Below are 14,308 nucleotides of genomic sequence, written 5' to 3'. Positions count from 1 at the left end.
ATATTCCACTCTGGTCTTCCTGCCTTCCTTTTTCCACTGGGGCAAACCTGGATATCATGGAGATGTGTTTCAGTGGTGTGCAGAGTCCTGGCACACCGACCCCTACTTCACCCTGTTCATCGTGATGATGTTGTATGCCCCAGCAGCCCTCATTGTGTGCTTCACCTATTTCAACATCTTCCGCATCTGCCAACAGCACACAAAGGAAATCAACGAAAGGCAAGCCCGCTTCAGCAGCCAGAGTGGGGAGACTGGGGAGGTGCAGGCTTGTTCTGATAAGCGTTATGCCATGGTCCTATTCCGAATTACTAGTGTATTTTACATCCTCTGGTTGCCGTACATCATCTACTTCTTATTGGAGAGCTCTACTGGCCACAGCAACCGCTTCGCATCCTTCTTGACCACCTGGCTTGCTATTAGTAATAGTTTCTGCAACTGTGTCATTTATAGTCTTTCCAACAGTGTCTTCCAAAGAGGACTAAAGCGCCTATCAGGGGCCATGTGTACTTCTTGTGCAAGTCAGATGGTAGCTAAGGACCCTTACACAGTTCGGAGCAAAGGCCCTCTTAATGGATTTCATGTCTGAAGTGGTTCAAATATTGAGTTGCTGTGTGTTTTGTATGTGTGTGTTTCCTTTTTATCTTTTTGTATCTCTAGTTCTCTGGGAAATATGGGACAAAATAATTTAATAATTTGATTCTAAGCAATAGCTGACAAGTGATCCATCCAAAATACCTTGTTAAGTTTGCAGAAATGATTTTTTTAAGTGCTTTTGAATTAGAAAAATCAGGACCACGAGGATAAATTGCTGTTCATAATGTCATGGAAGTAACTGTATTTCTCAGACTTAAAAATGAATAAAGCCATATCTAACACCTCTCCAGCTGGCATGACTAAACCTGGTTGTGAAAAGCGTCAGCATTTTTCAAAGTCTTTGTTTTCTTGTTGCTTTTTTGGGTTCTTTCTAGCTGTTTAGGCTTCATGTACAATTGATTTAACAGGGAATATTAAAATACAGTGATGAATTAACTGTATAGTAATTCAGTGATGAATTCCTCATGTATGTCACAGTGTAACTATGCTGCAGGTTTCCATACTGCCATTCAGAAAGCCGAATGTTTTGTCTTATTCTCTTGAGAAAATTCTCAATGCAGTGAATAATGTGAAAACTTAAACATGAATTTTAAATTTGTGTGTTGAATCGTGAAGCAAAAGTGCAGTCAAATTATATAATTTATATAAAAAACTAAAATATATTTTGTGCCATCCTTCACTGAGACCTAAAGAGATGTATGTACTAAAAGTGATTGCGTTCTAGTATTTTTGCCCATGCCTTTGTGTATGTGTGTGTTAAGAATATTTGAGTTAGATTTTTCCTTTATAGCCAAATGCATTTTAATAACCTGAAAAATAATTAAATGACAGGCTGATGGCCTCCACTTTTATAATGGTGAAAATACATTAAAATGTATCTTTAGTTTCTCTGCTCTTTTTATCTAGAGACCTTTTGAAATATTAGAATATCAGGAAGAAAAGCGTCCTAAGCAACTTGAGTCAGAAAATACACTATACATTTAGCTAGTTCTTTTTTTTTAAATAGAAGGCGTTGATTGAGGTGTTCTCTTTGTAGTTAAATGGAATCATCTAATCAAATAGCAACTAATTCTTTTTAAAAGCATTCTTTCAGCTAGTGTTAAGAAATCCATATTTAGTGTTAAGGAATGAGAGAAGTTCTGATTAAATCTCCATTGCTATTCTCTTTCTGGGAAAAAAAACAAACATCATTGGGTTACAGTTCATTTGCTCAAATAGGCTTTTTTTTTTTTTTTTTTTCCAGTCAAAATACTAGCAAAATCTATAGAATTAGTAATTGAGAGTGCTGTGTATTTGTATGTATAGTACTGTTTTGTTTCTCAAAGTGGTTATGTTTAGAGCAAGAGGTTTATTTTTCTAAAAGGAAAGAAGGATTTCCCAGCAGCTCCAGGCATAAAGTATTTCCTCTGCTTTCTGCTGGTTTTAATGTTTTGGAAGTCTTCAGGGAACTTACATGATCTCTGCCTTTGGCTAGATGTTGTAATAGGAATGTGACAATAGTGTGCAGTGAGATGGAAGATAGAAGAAAACGAAGGGAAATGGGTTAAAGTGGATTTTTGAGTCCAGGGAAGGACATGGATATTTATAAAACAGACAGATGTGGTTTGGTTTTCCATCATTAAGTTTAAATGTTTATGCTAATACTTGTTCTCTTAAAAATAAAAACGCTTAAGTAGAATGATTTTGAGGTTAAATCTCTAAAATCTAACAGATTTGAAATAAAGGATAGCATTTTACGATGTTAGATTTTAGAGATTTGATTTAATCTCAAAATCATCCTACTTAAGCGTTTTTATTTTTAAGAGAACAAGTATTAGCATAAACATTTAAACTTCAGATTCTGAGTTCTTCCCAAAAGCTTGAAAATTTGGTTCTGAATTATTTCAAAATTTAGAACTCATATTGAAATTGCGAGTTATGTTAACAGTGGCTTTAAGTTGCCATTTGAAGTAGAAAACCTTTTCTGTTAGATTCTGAAAAATAGCTGTATATAATTTCCCTTTATTTAAGTGGCACAGATTTTTTTTTAATTTCCCTTTTTCATGTATATATTAAAGAATGTAAACTGTTCAAATTGGCACAGTTTGCTTGTCAGTTTTTAGTTCTACCAATATGGTAATCATAAAGATTAATTTGTATAGAAAACTGATGTCAAATCTACTAATTAGTCAGTTAGCATCAGTTTTTACTTTTGGGAGGACTCGGCCCTTTTAATTTTTTCTTGCAGTAGGATTCTGTCTTAGAGAAACAGGTTTTTGGTAAAGATTTTGTGGAAATTTCATGGAGATGAGGAAATCTGTTTAATTTTCTGGAAATGGCTAATCACGCTGATATTTTAATGACTGGAAAGGCAGCAGTTCTTTTAATAAGAGCTTTTGTTAATAGATTTTTATATTTTTTCCCTAATATCAAATTTAGATGTTGTCAGAGGTCCCCCCTCCCCCAGATTAGAACCTCTATCAATGTCCCAGCCTAAAACTAAAGTAGAAATTAAGTAGATTTAGTAATTTTAAAGAAAAACAAAGCACCACCACCACCACCCCCCACCCGCCATGAGGCTTGCTTAATATCAGGTGTCTTTCCAGTTGGACCTTGTAAAGGCTAAGGTTTCTTCCAGGTATCAGTTCTGTTCTCATATTCGTTATCTATACTGCTTTTAAATTTTTGTTTTCTTGTGGTATGTGCATGCTGGGGAGAAGAGATGTGTCTGGATACAATCATACAGTCTTGGGGCAGTTTCTGTGTGATACATTTGCAGTTCATATGTATTTATAAGTAACCTTTTCATCCTGGCCTATTTATTGCAACATTTAATGACATTTTGTTTAAATACCAGTCTTAACTGGTTGAGAATGATAAAAAGTATTAGAGTCAGTCACCCTAGGCTTTGGCAAGACAGCCTATTTAACTTTATATGGTATATGACTAATACCAGAGGAAGTGTAAGCTTTTTATGATTGTGTTGAAATTATTTCATAGGAAATTTAAAAATGAGACTATACTAATTATATCTGTAATTAATTGTGTTTTTAATACAATGATTTCACTGAAAGTGTGTTTTTTGCTCTTAGAGTGGAAAAGCAATTACAAAAGGACAATTATTCCCCTTAAATGAAAAAATTGTCTTACAGCAGAATGGCTATTTGCATTTTTCATGGACCAGTTAATTCTTACCCTAAATCACATTTTGAAAAGAATTTTCTTTAAGGTTTATTGCTGGCTAAATACTTTTTTGAGCCTTTTAAATGACTTTTCCTTTTTACTTGAATAATGGTCTCAGTATTTTAAGGATTGGGAAAACTTGAATTTTTTTGTACTATTAAATGCATTTACTCTTCACCTCTTTGAACTTGAAAATGAAGCAACAGGGTTATGAGTTCCCAGGTAGTATAGTGATTTCTGGGAGTTTCCTCAGCTTTTAATCAAAAGGTTTGATTAAAACATCAGCTTTTGATGATGTTGTAGGAATTTTACTGACTTTGTGTTTTTGTATCATAAAAGACTTGTGAAATAAATTATTGACAAACCAGAATTTATTGCTGTATGAGGAGATTTGGGGAAGTTTAAGGATGGGGAGAATCATGGAATTATGAAAAAATTTTAAAATTTTACGAATGACTTCGTAAGTCATTTGTGTTCATTTTTGTGTACTTTTTCCATTTCAGGTTAAAGTTTTATATTAAATATACATATTATTAATATATTTTGCAGACGCAAGGAATGTTCTAGACTATAAATGAGTCATTTGGCTTTTCTTCAAAATTTAGGTAATAAGGGAATCATGATATGTAAAATGAACTCTGAACAGAGAATCTGTGATTCTGTTACTAATTGACAACATTTTGTAAGGGCTTAGTTTCTTCTATAATAATCCCTTCATCCTTCACAGGGTTACTTTGAGGACTGAATTAGATAATGGATGTAAAAGAACTTTGTAATATGTAAAGTGCTTTGCAAATAAAAATGAATACTATTATTTATCTGCCATAGTTTTATATCTAAGGAAGTTTTACATATTGGTGTGGTATTACCCCACGTAAGATCTTTGAAAGCCAATCCCACATTTAAGTAGAGAGGCATGATAAATTCTTACCTTTCTAAAACGACAGTAGCTTTCAACATAAAATTCAACATAAAACTATTCCATTTACTCCCTATACTTGTTTCTAAAGTCTCTAAAGCTAGGTTCAGTGTCTCTTCATACCTTTATCCCCCAAATCTAACATGGCACCTGGCTTAGTGTGGAAGTTTTGTTAAGTTTTACAGAACTAATGAATGACCCTTTGTAATGATCACTTCTAGTCACTATTATAACTTCTTGACATTATAGAGCAGTGATGGTCAAAGGGTATTCCGAAGCCCATTAGCAGTTTTTCATATGGTCAAGGCCATTCTAGACTCTAAATAGTAAACATCCTTCTTTGTACCAAGAACTAGTGTGGGAATGTGTGTGATTTATATGCTAGGTAACTTTACTCCTGGAAATTCAGTAGCCTTGGCCAACGGACTATTTGTTATTGTTATTTAGTTGCTAAATTGTGTCTGACTCTGTTAGGACCCCCATAGACTGTAGCCCACCACTAGGCTCCTGTGTCCATGGGATTTCCCAAGCAAGAATACTGGAGTGGGTTGCCATTTCCTTCTCCAAAGGATCTTTCTGACCCAGGGATCATACCCACATCTCCTGCATTGGCAGGCAGATTCTTTACCACTGAGCCACTAGGGAAGCCCCAGGGAATTTAACTGTCAGACTGCCAGTTTCTCACAGTATGTATAAGATTTTGGCTTTAGATCAACATAAGGTATGCTGTAAAAATCAGCCACAATGAAAAAAGCACAATAGAATAGGACAGCTTGGTGAAAGAAATTGTTCTGATTCTTTGGTTTTGCTTTTTTTTTTTTTCCTCTTAGTCTTTATCACTTTTCCATCTTTCCTTCCTTTCTTTTCTTAACACACTGTTGGTCATGTATTCAGACTGAAGTGTTTATGGTACTGCTATTGTTGTTCAATCGTTAAGTCATGTCCGACTCTGTGACCCCATGGACTGCAGCACAAAGGCTCCTCTGTCCTCCACTGTCTCCCGGAGTTTACCCAACTTTATGTCCATTGAGTCGCTGACATATCTAAGCATCTCATCCTCTGCCACCTCCTTCTCCTCTGGCCTTTAATCTTTCCCAGCATCAAGGTCTTTTCCAGTGAGTCGGCTCTTTGCATCAGGTGGCCAAAAAGTATTGGAGCTTTAGCATCAGCATCAGTCCCTCCAATTAATATTCAGGGTTGATTTCCTTTAGGATTGACTGGTTTGATCTCTTTGCAGTCCAAAGGACTTTGAAGAGTCTTCTCCAGCACCAGAGCCTCAGTTTTTTGGCACTTAGCCTTTTATATGGTCCAGCTCTCACGTCTGTACATGATTATTGGAAAAATAGCTTTGACTTTATGGATCTTTGTCAACAAAGTGATATCTCTGCTATTTAATATGCTGTCTAGGTTTATCACAGCTTTTCTTCCAAGGAGCAAGCGTCTGTTAATTTCATGACTACAGTCACTGTGCACAGTGATTTTGGAGCCCAGGTAAAGAAAATCTGTCACTGCTTCCAATTTTTCTTCTATTTGCCATGAAGTAATGGGACCAGATGTCATGATCTTAATTTTTTTAATGTTCAGTTTCAAGCCAACTTTTTCACTCTCTTCTTTCACCCTTATTAAGAGGCTCTTTAGTTCCTCTTCACTTTCTGCCATTAAAATGGTATCATCTGCATATCTGAGGTTGTTGATATTTCTCCCAACAATCCTGATCCCAACTTGTGATTCATCAGCCTGGCATTTCACATGATGTACTCTGCATAGATGTTAAATAAGCAGGGTGACAGTATACAGCTTTGTCGTTCTCCTTTCCCAATGTCAAAGGAGCCCATTGTTCCATATCTGGTTTGAACTGTTGCTTCTTGATTCCCATACAGGTTTCTCAGGAGACAGGTAAGGTGGTCTGTTTCTCCTGTCTTTTTAAGAATTTTCCAGTTTGCTGTGATCCATACCGTCAAAGGCATCCACGTAGTCAGTGAAGCAGAAGTAGATGTTTTTCTGGAATTCCCTTGTCTTCTCCATGATCCAACGAATGTTGGCATTTTGATCTCTGGTTCCTCTGCCTTTTTTAAACCCAGCTTGTACATCTGAAAGTTCTTACTTCACATACTGCTGAAGCCTCGCTGGAGGGATTTTGAGCATAACCTTGGTAGGTAGTGTGCGAAATGAATGCAATTGTGTGGTAGTTTGAAGCTTCTTTGATATTGCTCTTTTTTGAGATTGAAATGAAAACTGACCTTTTCAAGTCCTGTGGCCACTGTTGAGTTTTCCAGTTTGTTGACATATTGAGTGCAGCACTTTCACAGCATCATCTTTTAGGATTTAAAATAGCTCAGCTGAAATTCCATCACCTCTTCTAGCTTTGTTCGGAATAATGCTTCCTAAGGCCCACTAGACTTTGTACTCCAGCGTGTCTGGCTCTAGGTGAGTGATCACACCATTGTGGTTATCTGAGTAATTAACACTTTTTTTGTGCAGTTCTTCTGTATATTCTTGCCACCTCTTCTTAATCTCTTCTGCTTCTGGTAGGTACTTAGCCATTTCTGTCCTTTATTGTGCCCATCCTTGCGTGACATCTTCAATTTTCTTGAAGGGATCTTTTAGTCTTTCCCATTCTGTTGTTTTTCTCTATTTGCATCGTTCATTTAAGAAGGCCTTCTTATCTCTTCTTGCTGTTCTCTGGAATTCTACATTCAGTTGGATAAATCTTTCTGTTTCTTCCTTGCCTTTCACTTCTCTTCTTTCCTCAGCTACTTGTAAAGCCTCCTCAAACAACCAGTTTGCCTTCTTGTATTTCTTTTTCTTTGGAATAATTTTGGTCACTGCCTCCTGTATAGTGTTAGGAACCTCTGTCCATAATTCTTCAGGCAGTCTATCTACCAGATCTCACCCCTTGAGTCTACTTATCACCTCCACTGTATAATCATAAGGGATTTGATTTAGGTCATAACTGAATGGCCCAGTGGTTTTCCCTTCTTTCTTCACTTGAAGCCTGAATTTTGCAGTAAGGAGCTCAGTCAGCTCCCGGTCTTGTTTTTGCTGACTGTGTAGAGCTTCTTCATCTACAAAGAACATAATCAATCTGATTTCAGTATTGACCATCTAGTGATGTCCATGTGTAAAGTTGTCTCTTGGGTTGTTGGAAAAAGGTGTTTGCTGTGACCAGCATGTTTTTTTGACAAAACTGTTAGCCTTTGCTCGGCTCCATTTTGTAATCTAAGGCCAAACTTGCTTGTTATTATGGGCTATCTCTTGACTTTCTACATTTGCATTCCAATTCCCTATAATGAAAAGGACATCTTATTTTGGTGTTAGTTCTAGAAGGTGTTGTAAGTCCTCATAGAACCAGTCAGCTTCAGCTTCTTCATCATCAGTGATTGGGGCATTGACTTGGATTACTGTGATATTGAATGGTTTGCATTGGAAACAAACTGAGCTCATTCTGTCATTTTTGAGATTGCACCCAAGTACTGTGTTTTGGAATCTATTGTTGACTGTGAGGGCTATTCCATTTCTTCTAAGGGATTCTTGCCCACAGGAGTAGATATAATGGTCATGTGAATTAAATTTACCCATTCTGGTCCACTTAGTTCACTCATTCCTAAGATGTCAGTGTTCAGTCTTGCCATCTCCTGCTTGACCACATCCAGCTTGCCTGGATTCATGGGTCTTACATTCCAGGTTCCTATGCAATATTGTTCTTTACAGTATCAGACTTTACTTTCACCATCAGATACATCCACAACTGAGCACCTTTTCCACTTTGGCCCAGACACTTCATTTCTTTCTGGAACTATTAGCAGTTGCCCTCTGGTCTTCCCCAGTAGCATATTGGACACCTTCCGACCTGAGGAGTTAATCTTCAGGTATCATATCTTTTTGCCTTTTCATGCTGTTCCTGGGGTTCTTGTGGCAAGAATACTAGAGTGGGTTGCCATCTCCTCCTCCAGTAGACCACGTTTTGTCAGAACTCTTCACCCTGACCCATCCATTTTGGGTGACACTGCATGGCATGGCATTTTCATTAAGTTACATAAGCCCATTCACCATGACAAGGCTGTGATCCATGAAGGGGATGATAACTGCTGTAGGGTTTGGAAAATTGTATTGTGCCATAACTGGCTTTTAGGGAAAGTTTAAGAAGCAATCAAGAACCTCAGTAGCTAGCTCTATTAAACGCCAGTATTGCTAGCTGGCCTCAGGGATTTAAAGAAGGATCACATGATTACTTTCTTACAGAACTTCATAGTTTTTACATGTTTCATATGGAAAAATTCTGTGATCCGTTTTTCAAAAGGCTTCACAGAGTGACTATCTGGGTAAATTTACCAAGCCTACTGGTTGGACAGTTGGCGTACCATGGATCTGTTTCTTGGGGTGGGTCCGTGTGTGTGGATACGTGCGCACGTCTATGGTCAGTCATGTCCGACTCTTTGCAACTCCATGGGCTGTAGCCCACCAGGGTCCATGGCATTTGCCGGGGTTTAAAATCATGTTACTTCATTAGTTTAAAATAAGAAATCAGTGCTGGCAATAGGGAGCAATCTTTCTCTCTTGATTGGTCTTCATGGGAAGCCAGACCATATTCAGAGTGTTGCTTGGTGAGAATGAAATCTCAGAATATGGTTCTGTAACATGAACATTTCCTGATGTAAGACTAAGCCTGATATTCCACCTCTGTGATCTGAAAACCTGGTCATTGGGATCCTGATGAAAGTTGAAATCATTTTACTTCTAGCACTGACCTTCTAATTGACATATTCTTTAGTTAAATTAACTTCTTTTGTTACTTAGCTTTTACTATATTTCCTTGCAAATTTACAGTCTTACTTCCTAACTCATTCTTTTGAGGTGGTTGTATACCATAAAATTTTGTTTTCTGATTTAATATTCAAAGAGTGGCCTCATTACTTTGTTAGCTTGGGGAAACAACTCATCTTGGTTTTCATAAAGCAAATACATACTATCTAGTTGGAAAAGCAAGATACATGAAAATACCTATAAAAATTAACAGTATCAGACAGGTAATTAGAAACATTGAATTTTTGAAAGTCATATTATCCCCAAAGGAGACAGGGAACATCATTTGAAAAAAGACATAGATCATTTGGTCTGATTCTCTCTTTACCAATAGGAAAACAGTCCGGTGGCCACATATCCATTTGCGACAATACTCAGACTGCATACTTCCTAATTCGTTGTCCTTTCCTATTATATCTTCTTGTTTTTGCAGAGGAGTTGGAGTTTGGCTTTCTTCAGCCAAGTCCTGAAGAAGACTTAAATAGGCTGATATACGGTGTGTGTATGTGCTCGGGTGTGTAATTTTAGGTGTATAAAGCATTATGGGCAACAATATAATTGTTAACAGAGTCGTCTTATGCTTCAGAAGAGTTTTATAAACTTTGTCTTATTTAATCGTTCCAACAGTCTGTGAGCTAGTGACTCATATTATTAACCCCGTTACAAAGATGAGAAATGTGAGATTTGGAGTTGCCAGAGTCAAGCAGTTAATAATAGAAGATATGGGATTCAAACCCACGTCTTTCTGACTTCAGAATCTACATTGTTACCTCATGTAACTGTCACAGAAACCTATCGGGTAGGGGTTATTTTTTGTTTTATATATGTATGTGTGTGTGTGTGTGTATATATATATAGATATATAAAACAGGTGAGGAAACTTAGGTTTAGAGAGATTAAGAAACTTTTATCAATATATCAACTAACTTCTATACTTGGAAAACATGTGACAGACTTCTACTAAATATTAGCAGATTTAGTATGTATGTTTATTTCTGTTAACTCCACAGTCAGTTCAGTTGCTCAGTCATGTCTGACTCTTTGCAACCCCGTGGACTGCAGCATGCCAGGCTTCCATGTCCATCACCAACTCCCAGAGCTTGCTCAAACTCAATGTCCATCCAGTCAGTGATGCCATCCAACCATCTTATCCTCTGTCGTCCCCTTCTCCTCCTGCTTTCAATCTTTCCCAGCATTAAGGTCTTGTCCAAGGAGTCAGTTCTTCGCATCAGGTGGCCACAGTATTAGAGTTTCAGCTTCAGCATTAGTCTTTCCAATGAATATTCAGGACTGATTTCCTTTAGGACTGACTGGTTTGATCCACTACAGAAACAGCAGAAGTATAATACATATGGACAAAGAGAAGAGGAGCAGAGGTATTGGCAGATGAATGAACCCCCCAAAATTTGGGGTTATAGATACCCAGCAGACAAGTGGTAACTGACTGCAGAATTGACAAAGCCGAATTCTAAAGTCATGGAGGAGGGACAAAAAGAGTCAAACTAATCTGCCCATAAAACCCAATAAATAGGTGGAAATTAGATTCTTGATATGCCCCTACAGGCAGAGAGTAGCATGAAGCTGAAAATGAAACAATTGTTAGAAAGTTTATTGAAAGCACATTTAGGTACTGTCACCCACTACCTTGATCTCCATCCCAAGCTGGCCCTAGTAGACAATTGGTTTTTCACCATCCCAGCAGAAGACGGGAAAGTTACTCTTCAGAGATTGAACCACAGATGTTCCAGATGCCAGGCCTAGCTGAGAATGTGCCTAAAACACCTTGTTGAAAACCTTAGTGTCAAGAGAATGTCTGCTTGTTAAATAATCAGTATCCTCTTCCTGGGCTTCCCTGGTGGCTCAGTGGTAAGAATATGCCTGCCAATGCAGGGGACATGGGTCCAATCCCTGAGTTGGGAAGATCCCCTGGAGAAGGAAATGGCAACCCACTCCAGTTTCCACTCTTGCCTGGGAAATCCATGGACAGAGGAGTCTGGTGGGCTAGAGTTCAGGGGGCTCACAGAAGAGTCATACACAACTGAGCAACTAAACAACAAAAACATCCTCTTCCCATTATACTTCTAGAATGCTCTTAGTCAACCTTAAACTTTCTAAAGCAGGAGATAAGAGGAGTCCAGCCTGGGGGCCAGTATTTGAGGGCTCTCAGTTCAAATGGACTGGGCAGGCCCATCACTTTAAGTTGATGCCCATCAGTCAGTGAATCCCACTCATGCATCTAAGGCTTCCAGTTGATTTTTATTCCTTATATTTTAATATCAGTAGTCAACCAGAGAAAGTCTTAGGAATAGATTTGAGAATATGTATATTAAATGTGCAAAACCCAAAACAAATCCGAGGAAGCAGAAGCAATGCAAGTCATAGAAGAAAACTTCCCCCCCTGCCCCAAAATCAAATATTTATAACTAAATATTTTCAGAGATGGTTTTGCTTCCATTAAAGAAAAGTGAAAGTGAAGTCTCTCAGTCGTGTCCGACTCTTTGCCACCCCATGGACTGTAGCCTACCAGGCTCTTCCATCCATGGCATTTTCCAGGCAAGAATACTGGAGTGGGTTGCCATTTCCTTCTCCAGAAGATCTTCCCGACCCAGGGTTTGAACCCGGGTCTCAAGCATTGTAGGCAGACGCTTTACCGTCTGAGCCACCAGGGAAGTCCAAGCATTAAAGAAAATAGGATGCCATTTAAAAAAAAATAAGAAAGTTCTTGAGATTAAAAATATAATCAGACATTTTTTTAAATTAGAGAAGTTGGAAGATAAAATTGAGATAGACCAAATAGTGAAACAAAAAATAGTAAAATAGATGAAAGCCAGACAATTAGAGACGTGATCGGGGGTCCAATATCTGACTTCTTAGTCTTTCTTAGACTTTCAGAAACAGAGAAGAATGGAGACATCCTCAGATAACACAAAAGAAATTTATCAACTGAAGGATATGAGTTTACATAATGAAAAGGAAGTAGTCACTTACGGATGTGGGAGTTGGACCAGAAAGAAGGCTGAGCACCAAAGAATTGATGCTTTCAAACCGTGGTGCTAGAAAACACTCTTGAGAGTCCCTTGGACAGCAAGATCAAACCAGTCAATCCAAAGGGAAGTCAGCCCCTGAATACTCTTTGAAAGCCCTGATGCTGAAGCTCTTAATACTTTGGCCACCTGATGCAAACAACCAGCTCATTAGAAAAAACCCTGATGCTGGGAAGGATTGAAGGCAAAAGGAGAAGAGGGCAACAGAGGATGAGATGGTTGGATAGCATTACTGATTGAATGGATGTGAACTTGGGCAAACTCCGAGTGTTGGTGAGGCACAGGGAGGCCTGTTGTGCTGCAGTGCGTGGGGCGGAAAAAAGTCTGACATGATTTAGCAACTGAACAACAATGAAGAGGACCAACCAACTTAATGTAATAAAAAAGACTGTAATGGCAAATCATAAAATTTCAGAAAACTGAGGATAAAGAAAACCCTAAAGGGATCTTGGTCTTGAGTAGGGATGGGGCTGTAGAAACATCCTGAGTACAGAGATCTGAATAGCATTGGACTTCCTACTACATTGAAGCAAGAAAATAATTGGCAATGAGTTCAAAATTTTAAGAAGTGATTTTTAACCTAGAATTTTATGCCCAAACTTTCATTCAAGTGTAGGGTAAAACCCATTTTGAGATATTTGGGGTCTCAAAATATTTACCTGCCTTACAAATACAGATACATAGAACACTGAAGGAAAGAAAAAATCTCATAATTAGTAACTTTAGAAAAGGTAGAAAGGTAAAGAAGGAAATTTGATCATGATATATACTCTGTGATTCAGTTATGAATAATATTGATTTAGCCAAAAATTGTAGCAGTTATGTTGAGTGTCATGATGAGGATAGGGAAGTATGTTGGAGGGTAGGTTGGGATGAGACTGTAACAGAGCCATAGTATCACCTCCCATACTAGAAACTCTGTTTTTCAAAAAAGCCAAAGAGTTGCAATTACGCATTTTCTTCAGAAATAAAAAACAGCTAAAAGTATGTGAAGTATGAGAGGTCTGTTCTTTTTCTTTGTAGGCTTTGTGCTCTTTGACCTTTACAAGTATGTTTGTATATTATTTTTTATGAAAAGCATAGACCACATTTAGGGAGCAGTAGGTAAATTTTAACAGAATGGAATCAGGAAGTGTAGGTTTAGAACATATCACTAAAGTAGAAAATGAGGGTTTGATAGCACTGTATTACCTATGGTCCTGAACTGAGCAGTTCCTAGTTATCATCTGATTTCTTCCTCCTAGAAGACAGGCAAGAAGGATGTTATCCCTCTTTGACGATTGTGAAAATTGAATTTTGAGGCTCTAAGACCTTTTTGATTTCTAATCTGTTACTATGCCTCAAACATAAGTATGTTTGAATCTTTCTAAATTAATTATTATTTTTTTCTACCAAGAGAAGATAGCAGATATTAAAAAGCTTCTACTTTGACATCATGGGAAGGAATATATGGAAAAAAATGTGTGTGTATATGTAATGAGTATATGTGTACTGGTATACAAGTATCTGTAATGTAAGACCTGGCATTATGAGAGTACAAGGTAAGAAAATGCGTGTTAGATAGATTTTCTCAGAAGGCAGCATATGGAATGGGTACTCTGGGTAGAGTACAATTTCTGTAGTCTTCTCTCTCCATACCCCTTGAAAGAGATTGGGATAAAAAAATTTAGCTGGACAGGATTAAAGGAACCCAAAGAATCAATAGACAAAAGTGATCTACAGTTATCAAACAATATATGACATGAGAAAGCCTTTAGGGAAGTAAAAAGCACATGATGTTAAATTA

General features: G+C 37.6%; 1 protein-coding gene across 14 annotated transcripts in view; it reads left to right on the top strand.

The window, feature by feature from the left end:
* The window catches only part of RABGAP1 (RAB GTPase activating protein 1), a 169,408-nt gene that overhangs the window by 94,455 nt on the left and 60,645 nt on the right, over positions 1-14,308 (top strand). The gene's annotated exons all lie outside the window — the stretch shown is intronic.

Source organism: Bos grunniens, chromosome 11 (assembly GCF_055505025.1).
Source record: "Bos grunniens cultivar Pamir isolate PY7600 chromosome 11, Bosgru_T2T1.0, whole genome shotgun sequence".
Lineage (NCBI taxonomy): Eukaryota > Metazoa > Chordata > Mammalia > Artiodactyla > Bovidae > Bos > Bos grunniens.
Note: the sequence above shows the minus strand (reverse complement) of the source record. Positions and strands in the feature narration are given on the sequence as shown.